The sequence below is a fragment of the Sarcophilus harrisii genome, chromosome 5, assembly GCF_902635505.1.
Source record: "Sarcophilus harrisii chromosome 5, mSarHar1.11, whole genome shotgun sequence".
Taxonomy (NCBI): domain Eukaryota; kingdom Metazoa; phylum Chordata; class Mammalia; order Dasyuromorphia; family Dasyuridae; genus Sarcophilus; species Sarcophilus harrisii.
In genome coordinates, this window is record NC_045430.1 from 237951462 (window position 1) to 237963679 (window position 12218).

The window sequence follows — 12218 nt, forward strand, 5'->3', positions numbered from 1 at the left end:
CCCATAGTCTTTACGATGTTGTCTTTCGAGAATATAACCTACTCCTGCTCCTAACATCCCTGTTTTTGCCTACTGACACTTTTCCTTGTCTTCCTACTTTGAACAGACTCACAGAAATCTTGACAAAAAGCAAGTGGAATTCTGGTTTTTACTAACACCAGACAGTATTGTTGCAATGGGGAACTATTTGTTGGCTTGGTGTGGGGGAAGGGAGCCATGTTCTCTGCTGGCTGCTGAATAGAATGCTTCCTCAAGCTGTTCACCCTTTTCTCTTCTCCAGCTTCCCCTAGGAGGAACCAAAAAGCAATGTTTTGGTGAGAAACTAATAAGAAGCAATCCCAGAGGACCCCAGAAAGATGTGAAAAGTATTTTTCTCTTAGCATATCATGTATGACTAGCATGACGTGACATTAAGGCTGCTGACACACATTGAGCTGGGAAGCTTTTTTCCATGTGCATTGAAATTCTGAGCCATATTTTCAGAACTAAGGAAGTTGTTGAAAGTTTGAAATGTATTTTTTAAAAATTCTATCACTCCTATTTTTCCAAACATATATTTTTTCTCTTCCAAAAACCATAGTAATAACCTTTTCTAACTATACAAAAAACCGGTATCCATGCCAGATAATTCCAACAACATATGCTAATTCAACACAGTAGTAACTTCTTGATTCCAGATTGCCTTTGAAATAGAGACAGTCCTAAATTAGGATTCGAATTTGACCTTCTGAGCAAATGACCAGGAAACAAAGCAGTATTGCCCCATGTCAAAGCCTCAGGTCTCCATCTTCTGGTCAGTGATGGACGAGCATCCGTGCAATCCTGTCACATTGTAAAGAAGCAAGAAGCTAAGGGGGAAAATAAATAGTAGCATAACACATGCCTTGTTCCATATGGTGATTTATAGGTTTGATAAGTGGGTCTGTGATGGCCAAGTTCTGGCATGAAGGTGGAACCATACAACCTTTTCATTGCCTGTTGTTTAACATTGGATGGATTGTTAGAGGAAGTTATACAGTTTACTTCTGTATCTTTGGAAGGGTCAGGTCAAGGATCCTCAGTCTAAGATGCTTTAATTAAACATAATCCTGTCTGCAATCATGGAATTGAGTAGGTGGGGCAGGGAAGAGAAATTGGGAACACTTCCAGATCTCTTGCAGCACAAAGAATTCCTGATTGTATAACATTCAAAACTATATAACAACCTGTTTGTCTACAAGGATCTGCTGAGCATTCAATGTATGGTCAGTTCTGTACTGGGAGTTATAGGTAATACAAATATACAAAGTATGGTTTGGGATATCATGGAGCTGGAGATATATAGTTGGAGGGTTATATTTTCTATCTTTTCATGTTCTCATGAAAAGATAATTAAACACTGAGAGATGGAGGGAAGGCAAAAACATGGTGATGAGAGATTAAATGATGCAATGGCTAGACTATTACAGTCAAGAAAAAATGCTTTTAAATTTTGCCTCAGATATTTGTGAGCTGTATGATTTGGTGTGAGATGCTTTAACTCTTTGGATTTTAGTCCCCTCATCTATGAAAGAAAAAAGTTGATCTCAATGATTTTTAAGGTTCTTTCTAAATATGAATCTGTGATCCTATGATAATCACCACTGGGTAAGGGGGAAAAGAGAGAGAGAGAGAGAGAGAGAGAGAGAGAGAGAAAGGCAGGTTCGTAGGTTACATTTTCAAAAAATATATAGAAGAGGGAACAAATGGAGACATAAATAAACTGGTCAGATTCAGAACTAATATGTTGAATTTTTATATACTTTTGCAAACAAATTCAACCTGTACTTAATAGCAATTTCATACGAAGTCTTGCTTTCTGCTCTTCCTTCTATATGGAAATGTTCATGTTTGTCAAATTCTGAATAACAAAAACATTTAAAAAGAAGAGTCATATAACAAAAATAGAACAGAAGAGAATAAAATACAGGAGAAGATGAGTTAAAGGACAGAAGGGAAGAGATGGTAAAATAGGGAAAGGAAGAGAAGAGGCAGAAAGGGAAAGGAGAGGAAGAAAGGGTAAGAAAGGAAGAGTAGAGAAGAGAAAAGAAAGAAATCAAACCCCTTGCAGGCAGTCTTTCCTTTTTGCCTTGTATCTGTCACCTAGAATTTAGGGGGTCATTTAATGAATACTTTTAAGGATCCATGCTTTTATAGGGGTTGAGGCCCCTTCTAGTTCAAAGGTTCTGTGACTCCAGCATAGGTCCTTCCGTATCAAAGGTAATGAAAACATTCTTGCTAAGTTACTGCATCTTCAACTAAATTTTTACTCTGCACCCAAAGGTGATTTTAAATGTTTAAAAGAAATGTGGGCTGAACATATGCTCTGAGAAGGACTACTCTCTTCTGAGTATGGACCTTGTGAAGTCTGCCAATTTCTGCCTCATTGAGCTTTGAGAGGCTCCTTTCTTAGGTGCAGTCCTCAAGTGCATACCTTGCAGTCGCAAGGTATGAATTCTTCGCCACCAAACTTTCCAAATCTTTAACTGGGTCATAGAGGCGACACAATCTGGATTGATTGAGAAAATCTGCACACTGATGCAACCATGGAATGCTAAATTATTGAAGGAATTTAGAATGAATGATTTAATATTGTCTCCATCCCTTCCTCTCCATGGGCTCTTGGGCAAATCTGAACCTAAGTTTCCTCATTGTTAAAAAGAGAGAACTGGTCTCTTTATTTTGTTCCAGCTCTAAAACTCTAGTCCTAAGTGGCAAAGATGGATAAGTGTTGGAGGTATTTGAACACTGTGGTTGGGGCTCCACTGACATGGGACTGGTTTCCTTTCTTGTTCATTCCAAGAGTTGAGTTTCTGCTAATGAATCTTAACCAAAGTTAATCAGGCTCCTGAAGGAGCATGACATAGAAAGCAAAGAGACTCCCACAGCTCTATAAAGTCATCATCAAGTCAATAATAAATTAAAAAGCAATTTAAAATGAGAAATCAGAAATTTCAAGCTGGAAGCTTGAAGCTGGTCCAACTCCTTTTTAAATGAAAAACATATTAAGTGGTAAGCATCAGAAGCAAAATTTGAGCATAGGTCCTTTGACTTCAGAATGAGTGTTCCATCCATGGTACCATGCCAAATAAATATAAGACCTGAAATCCTTTTCAAAGTGTTTTTTTAAGTCAAAATTTCTTCATTTCAGAGACAAATAAGTGGATAAGGCAGAATAAACAAAGGCGTCTAGTTAGCTATTTTCCACTTAAAAATAGAATCATTGGTTTCAAACCTGATTGCCCCAAAGCAAAATCTTCTTTCAAAGTCTGTCTTTCACCTGAAAGACACCTGGGCTTCCAAAGCTGCCCAAACTCTGTGGGGTGGTTGGCTATATGAGAGAAACCTTTCCATCTTTTTTCCCCAGCACCACTTCAATCCTTGCTTCGTTTTTACATTAACACATTCTTTAGCGTTATATATAAATGCAAGAAACTAAATTAAATGCTTTTTGTGCCTCCTGATTGGACAGAGCAGATGGAATGATTCCTGAACTAGCGTTGAAACTCAGACACTTTCAACTGCTTTTGAAAGAGGGGGAAGATTAGAAATGAGCTGTTCACAGCAAACTTTAAGAAAAAATGATTCTAATTCAGGCTTTGCTTTGTTTGTTTGTTCTAATGATACCTCTGGCAGTTTTATCCTGAAGCTTCCACTCTGCCAACTACCTGTGGGATGCATATTTATTGCAACCTGAAAGTGAGCTTAAAATATGAGTGCATATCCCATTTTGAGCCTGTGCAGAGAGATGCACGTGTGCAGAAGAACACAACATTTCCACATTCATTACCATAGTTATGGTGCTGAGTGGTGTAAATTATTTGTTGTTGTTTCTGGGCCTGCCATAAAAACCAGATGATACAAAGTGGTTTTAGTTCAATAACTTTTATGTGGTCTGCTTCATAAACCAATGGAAAAATATGAGCTTAAACCAGCTCATGAATAGTAGTGAGAAAAGTGATCTGGACCCAGTTTCAATCAACTGTCTATTGGCTGCCTCCAAATGTACCTTAAACTCAGGATGTCCAAAATAGAACAGATTATCTTTTTGATACATTTTCCACTATCTTTCTAATCAACCTGGCTTGCAAGTGCTCAGTCATCCTCAATTCTTTTTTGCCTCATTCTTCAGATTCAATCATTTGCCAGGTTCTACTGATTTATTGCCATCACCTATTTTATACACCAGTCTCCTCTTAATTCATATAACTTGTCATAATAGCAAGTTACAAGGCCAGAATTCTCTTTACCATGTCTATAATGATATGCATAGATGGTACAGAGTATATTTTACAGTTAGAAGGCCATGTTGTTGTTATTATGTCTTGATTCTAGAGAAACTCTAAAATTATAATATTAGTAAAAGAGTATCCCAGAACTAAATGAAATCCCAGAGATCTCTAAACAAGCACCAGATTTTACAGATAGAAAAACTGAGTCCTAGAGAAGTTAAATGGCTTTGTCCAAGATGATGGCAAATTAATATCAGAGACAGATCAAAAACTTGGGACTACTTGATAATGCATCAAGCATAACTGCAGTGGTTTGAAAGCCCACTGCAGTTATGCTTGATGCATTATCAAGTAGTCCAAACTGAAACTACTATATAATAGGGCACAAAGACAACTATTAATTTAAATTAGTATTTAAGATTAGTACTTAAGTCAAAGGAATATAATTCAAGATTCTTGTTCTTCTAGATAGGTCTTTCAAGAGTAAAAAGATTTAAAACAAAATTGTGTTATTTTAAAATATTAAACAGGTACCACTTTTAAAAATCTATATTTTTGTGAATAGATTCTTCAGGAAAGAATATTTGGAGACTTAATTAGTATTTATTTTTGGTCCCAATCTAATCTCTATTGGGAATTAATTTAACTAATTAGCTAAGTACACCTAAAAGATAGCAAGGCATGGATGAAAGGGGACATAGTTTGATTAGAATTAATAGGAAATTCTGGTTAATGAAACAACTGAGTCATTATTACCTAGGAGATTGGCTTGTGTAGCATAATCAATAGAGTCTGTCAGCGAGGCACTATTAAACTCTGAGGATGCAAAAAGGGGTAAAAAACCAATTCCTGTTCTCAAAGAATTCACAGTCTAATGGGGAAGACAACAAACAAATCTTTACAAACAAACTATATACAGGATAGTAATACAAGGTAATTTGTACCTAATCTATTCCACTGATTCACCACTATATTTCTTAGGCAGTATCACACTGTTTTGATACAGTTTGAGATCTGGTACAGTTAATCTGTTTTCTTTCTTTTCTTTCTTTTTTTTTTTCATTGATTCTCTTGATATCTTTGAGCTTTTGTTCTTCCAGATGAATTGTTATTTTTTCTAATTATAAAATAATCTTATTTAAAAATTTTAATAATAGCTTTTAATTTTCAAAATACTTACAAAGATAGTTTTCAGCATTCACCCTTGCTTTGTGTTCCAAAATTTCCTCCCTCCCTTTCCCACACTCCTCTCCCCTAGACTGCAAGCAATCCAATATATATTAAACATTTTCAATTCTTCTGTACATATTTCCACATTTATCATGCTACACAAGAAAAATCAAATCAAAAAAGGGAAAAAATGAGACAGAGAGAAAAAAAAATAAAGCAAGTAAAGCACAACAAAAAAGTGCAATACTATGTTGTTATCCATATTCAGTCCCCATAGTTCTCTTCTTTCTGAATGCAGTTGGCTCTCTCCATCACAGGTTCTTTGGAATTGTCCTGAATAACCACATTGTTGAAAACAGACATCAATGTTGATCATCACATCATTATGTTGCCATTGCATACAATGTTCTCTTGGTACTACTCACTTCATTTAGCATCAGTTCATGTAAATCTCACCAGGCTTTTCTTAAATAATCCTTCTGATTGTTTCTTATAGAACAATATTCCATAACATACACAATTCTATAAAATGATTTTTGATAGTTTGGTATGGTACTAAATAAATAGATTAATTTAGGTAGAATTGTCATTTTTTTATTAGATTAGCTTAGCCTACCCATTACTAATAAATAATTTCCCAATTATTTAGATCTGACTTTATTTGTGTGAAAAGTGTTTAATAATCATTATATATGGCAACAACAAGAGTATAGGATGATCAATTCTAATGGATGTGGCTCTCTTCAATGATGAAAGGATTCAATTAGTTCCACTTGTTCAGTGATGAAGAGAGCCATCTACACCCAGAGAGAGAACCTTGGGAACAGAGTGTGGAACACAACATTGCATTCTCACTCTGTTGTTATTTGCTTGCATTTTGTTTTCTTTCTCAGTTTTTCTTTTCCTTCCTTCTTGATCTGATTTTTCTTGTGCAACAAGATAACCATATAAATATGTATATGTGTGTATATATATATATATATATATATAGTGTTTAACATGTATTTCAACATATTTAACATGTATTGGACTACCTAGGGAAGGGAGTGGGGAGAAGGAGGGGAAAACTTGGAACAAAAGGTTCAAGTGTTTAATAGTTGTATTCATATTGTTCCTGGGTTCATTTGGATAAGTAGACTACCAGATATTTTAGATCATCTAATTAATTTTAAGAAGAATTTCTCTTTCTATCTCTTGCTGCTAGGGCTTTGTTAATAACACATAGAAATAACTGATGGTTTTATGTGGGTTTATTTTGTATCCTGAAATTTTGCTAAAGTTGTTAATTGTTTCAAGTAGTTTTTAAAAGATGGTCCTCTAGGATTATCTCAGAAGAATGATAGTTTTGTTTCTTCTTTTCCTTTTCAAATTCCTGCAATTTATTTTTCTTCTAGTTACCATTGACTTGTTTTTCATGATTCTCATGTTTTACTCTCATTTATTTTCACAATTTGCCTTTACTTCTATAAATTGATTTTTAAAATCCCTTTAAAGCTCTTCTAGGAATTCTTTTGGGGCCTGAGACCAAGGGACATTTTTCTTTGAGGCTTCACATCTAGCCATTTTGACTCTATTGTCCTCTTCTAAGTTTATGCCTTGATCTTTCCGATAACCATAGGCCCTTTTATTGTCAAGCTCTTTTTTTTTTGCTCACTTTTCTGTCTTTTTATGACAAAGTGTTTTTATGTTAGAATTGGGTTCTTTTCCTACACTGTCCCAAGCATGTTGTGCTGGAGCTCTGGGTCTTACTGATGGCTTTCTCTGGGCTTTAGAGCTTAGCCACTTGTTTTCTTTGGAAGGGTGATTTCCCTTCTAGCTTCTTCTGGGCACTGGATCCTCCCCATTGGCTTTCCTTGGATATAGAGTTTAGTACCTGGCCTGCTTAGGGAAGGGGGAGAGAATTGTTGCTGGTTTGCTTTCTGGTGACTGCTTCTGGCAGAGGGATCTTGTCATTGGTCTAACCCAATTGGGTTAGCTATGAATTGCTATGGAAACAGGATGTCTTGGCTGGTAGGATGTGGGGCTCTTGCCATTGGTCAGATGCCATGGGGGTGGGGGATTTCACCACTTGGTCAGCAATGGTGTCAAGGCTCACTCATGGCCTGTGCTTGGGATGGAGTTTTGAGGATGGGACCTTGCTGTATAATTTGGACTGTTCACTTGCCAAGGGATCTGCTGGTTTGCAGGAGCTTGTTGTGTTGCTGTGTTGGACTATCCCATGCTTGAACATGAAGTAAAAATGATTTAATTCATATGTGTTTTATGAGAGGGAATGAGAAAGATCATGGATGAATCCAAGGCTGAAAATCTGACTAACTAGAATGATGGTGATCCTCTAATAGAAATTGAGAACCTTAAAATGGGGGGGGGGAAGATTTGAAAATAGAATGAATTGAGTTTTATATGGTGTATAATAGGTATATATATAGGTGATATAATAGGTAATGCAAAACTATGGTTGAGGAAAAAAGCTGTGATCCATTATGTTTACAAATGAAGTTTGAATTACTTAGTAATTTCTCTAAATGCAACTTATGTTCTGTATTACCAGATTGCCTTAGAGTAATTAATTACACAATTACTCAAACTGAAAACATGCCTCTTAGGAGAATGTAAAAAAAAATAATGATAAAGAACACAATTCTCATTAAGAACTATTAGTCCAAGAGTGATAAACTTGGTCTTGCCTTATGGAAAACAAAGATATGGCTTAGTGTTGAGTCACAATAAATGGCTTATGACACATGGCACTCTTTCAAATCTGTAGTGACTAGTAAGATAAAAGAAGATGATCTGCAGATGGTATGCTGAACAAATGAATTGATTGAACCTAATGTTGCTACATAGCAACAGTGTTAGGATTTTGTTTTTTGGAATGATGGGTTAGAAAATTTCACTTTTGGAAAGGATTTGAGCATGGTCTTTGTGCAGCTGAATAATTAGTAATCACAAAGCTTGAAGGAAGTTATATGGTAATGTAGAGAGAAAACTGATCTAAAATCAAAGAACTTTGGTTCAGAGCTTGCCTTTAATACTTATCACCTGTGTAACCTTAAGGTAATTACCTCATCTTGCTAGGGATGGGCTAGTTGACTTTTGAGGTCACTTAGAGACCTATGTGTCCATGAAGATTTGAAAAGAATAGGTAAATGAAGGAAAGGTTAGAACATCCAAAATGATTAACCTTGGGTTAGTGTGAATGGTCATTTAGGTATGAATAAAGACTATGTTGCTGATGGTATCCAATAGCAATGCTGATATTTTTATCTCTATATAATATAATAAAAAAGTATTCCTTAATTGTAGGAACAGTGACTTAGGTTATTTAGAAGGATGATTTTCCTGAATGATTTGATAATGAATGAGAAGTCTCATTCCCTAAGGCTTAATTTGTAAAGTTTATTCTTGAATGATGATAAGGGATCTATGTATTATGGGAGAAGGGTGATAGGATTGGACAAAATCCTTTTTGAAGATTTTGTTTTGCCTTTTGAGACTATAATCAGGATTTTGTATACTTAGGGAAAAGTGGATTTGGGTTTAAAGTACTGACTTTGCTATATAACAATTGTGTGACTTAGATAAGTCATGGGACCACTGAACTTAGTGTGAGAGAAGAAACATTTTAGATGACCAAGTCCAATCTCTTTGCATTTTTAGATGTAGGGAAACATCTTAAAGAAACATAGAGTGTTCTTCATGGTCACACAATGATGGCAACTCTTTTCCTCATTTGTGAAATGAGCAAAGTGATATTTATATAGTTTAGCTTAAAAAAGTGTGCTCAACATACTGGTCCTGGAGTCAGGAGGACCCGAGTTCGAATCCAGCCTCAGACAATTAACACTTCCTAGCTGTGTGACCTTGGGCAAGTTACTAAATCCCAATTGCCTCAAAAAAAAGGGTTATGATCAAATAACATTATAGATTTGGAAGGAGCCTATTGATCATCTCATATAAGCCACTAATTTCAGAAAAGGAAACTGAGGCCAGAAAACTTACTAGATATCATGTAGATAGAACCAAGGATAACCATAATTTAAATCTCAGTCCTTTTGATTCCAAATCCAACATTTCTTCCCCTTAATACCATGCTGAGGCAGCTATGTGTGTGTGTGAGTAAAACAGTTTGAGAATCTCAAAGCACTGTATTAATGTAAGCCACCAGAGCTTATTCTCCCTGTCAGAAAATATAAAATTAAAAATAGAAATGTAACAAGTAGAAGTTTGCTATGAATGTAGAGAATTAAAAATTTTAAAAAGCTATTTTGAGGCTGAAGAGAAACAAGCAAGACAGAGTACCATCTTTGGAGTAGATGGGTGAATGGCAACATATTTTTCCTTAGTTAAGGAGAATGATCTTTATAATAGGGAAGATGATACAAAAACAATTAAAAAAGCAAAACCAGTGATAGTGAGGAGATAAGAAAAAAGAGCTTCGAAGGGAGCTCATTGAGTTCAAAGCATCTGTGCCTTGTGAATTTCATCCAAGTATATCAAAATAACTGACAGATATGATTGCTGAACAGCTGTCAGTGATCATCTAGGAAATAGGGGGAAGAGGAATGGTGTCATGGAAAGACAATTGAAAACATTAGGAATACAAGGTGATATTTTTTAAAAAAAAGAATGATTACTTCTGGGGATCAAAGGAAGAAGTTCTAAGAGATTTGAGACATGAATAGTTTGTTAAGAAGAAGATATCTGAACATATATTTGCATCACTGGATTGTGTCTTAAAGCATAAGAATGACAGGTTCTGATCAGGGGTGGAGAATACTAAGTCCTAGTTAGAACTTCGGGAAGATGGTGCAGACTCTGGGACTAGAGTCAGGAAGACTTCATCACTCTGAATTCAGATCTATCCTCAGACACTTACTAGCTGTGTGATCTTGAGTAAGTCATTTAACTCTGTCTCCTTTCCTCATGTATAATGAGAGCTAGAGAAAGAAATGGCAAACCATTCCAGTGTCTTTGCCAAGAAAACCTCAAATGAGGTCACAGAGGGCCTGACGTGGCTGAAAAACAACTCAACAACTACAAAATCCATTTTTCTGGGATCTCTTGAATCTAATTGAAAAAGCTTTGAGCTAAAAAGTAAGAGGGAGGGTGAAAACAGTATGTATATCCATCATGCCTGATAGAGAGTAGCTACAATGCAGAAAGAAGAATGGCAGTAGAAATGCCCAGAAATTCACAGGTGTTAAATAAATAACTTCAGCTGTCTAGACACAAATGCACAAAATAGGGGTAAAAAGAAAAGTGAACTAGAGTGTCTAACAAAAGGAGATGAATTTTTCAGTTATCACTGAAGGGTGAGATCCATGTCCTTGAGAAACTATATGTTTTATTGGGAAAAAAAAACACAGGGTAGCGAAAAGGATGGTGTAGGATTATGCATTGAAGAGTTTCACTCATATCATTGGGGGAAAATATGGTGGAGAGCACTTGGATGAAAATCAATGGAGGCAGAATCAGGAATGATACCAAACACTACAGAATCCTAATTTGTCATGTCCTGCTCTTAAGGGACATCATGATGTGGAAGTGATCAGAGGCTCCCAAAGCCTAAAAGCAGAGCATAAACTTTGGTCAGCTTCACCAAGTGGGAAAGACTTCAGTATCATTCTGGCACTAAGCTCTTCTTGTGATCAGATAAGCTAAGTTCAGAGAAGCACATTATCATTAATCTGACAGCTAATGATGAATTCATTCACCATAGTAACCCATGGAACAAAAAATAGTCCCACGTTGTTTTCAGTGCTTTGGCAGTGATGGAGACAGAGTAATGGAAAGACCAGCAAAAGATGCCGAGAATCACAGCCCTTTTAGACCATATATAAACACTAACAATGGCTGGTCCTTTCATTATGAGCTCCTTGGGCTATTTACCATGCTGCTGTATGCTAAAATCTAGGGATTTAGATACAAAATTAAGACATTTCTGCTCTTAAGGGATATCCCTTCTAGTATGGGGAGATGACACATACAAGGTAGTGGTGGCCAGTTGTTTTAGGTTGAGAAACCGTAGGGATACTGAGTAAAGCCATAGAGGAGTCAAGTGACACACTTTTTCCCAAAGCGGTAGTAATGTTAATTTGATTATTGTTTCCAGAGAAGAGGGGGAAAGTGTGTGTGTGAGAGAGAATAGAATTTGAGCCATAGTCTGTAGCCTACCAAGATAGAGGACTGTGGGGGTTAGTGTTGGCTGACTCAGCAACCTGTTGCAGGGCAGTGGTTCCAAAGTGGGATGGATTAAGTCACCAGTGCATGGTCTCAAAAGGTTCATTGAATCAGAGGGGACAATGGGAAGGTAGATAGCAATAAAATGGTGAGGGGAGATAAGTTGGAAAACATACCAAGGCTAGAATATTGAATTGAATCTAACCCCCCCCCACACACAATATCTGTACATTTAAAATCTTACATATGTTAAAAAATCAATTTTGCAATTACTAGAAGGGGAATTACTTTAATTTTTTGCATGTGAAAAATAATTTTTTGGTTTTGGTGATTTTTTGCATTTAGCAAGTTCATGGCTAGAGAGAGAATGGCCCGGCTATACTCTACTAATGTTTTTTCACACGCAGAGAATTGTATCCAGTTCTGGGTGTCATAGTGACAAATCGAGGAATATCCAGAGAAGGAAATTATTTACAAGAGTGTATGACTCAGGGAGGCCAAAAGGCTTCTATTGTCACATGACAATAAATGTTGAAGGTGGGAGTCAAACGGAGGAGTCTCTCATGACTCAAGTTCCAGAGCCCATTCCATTGCAGCCTCTCTGACAACTGATAA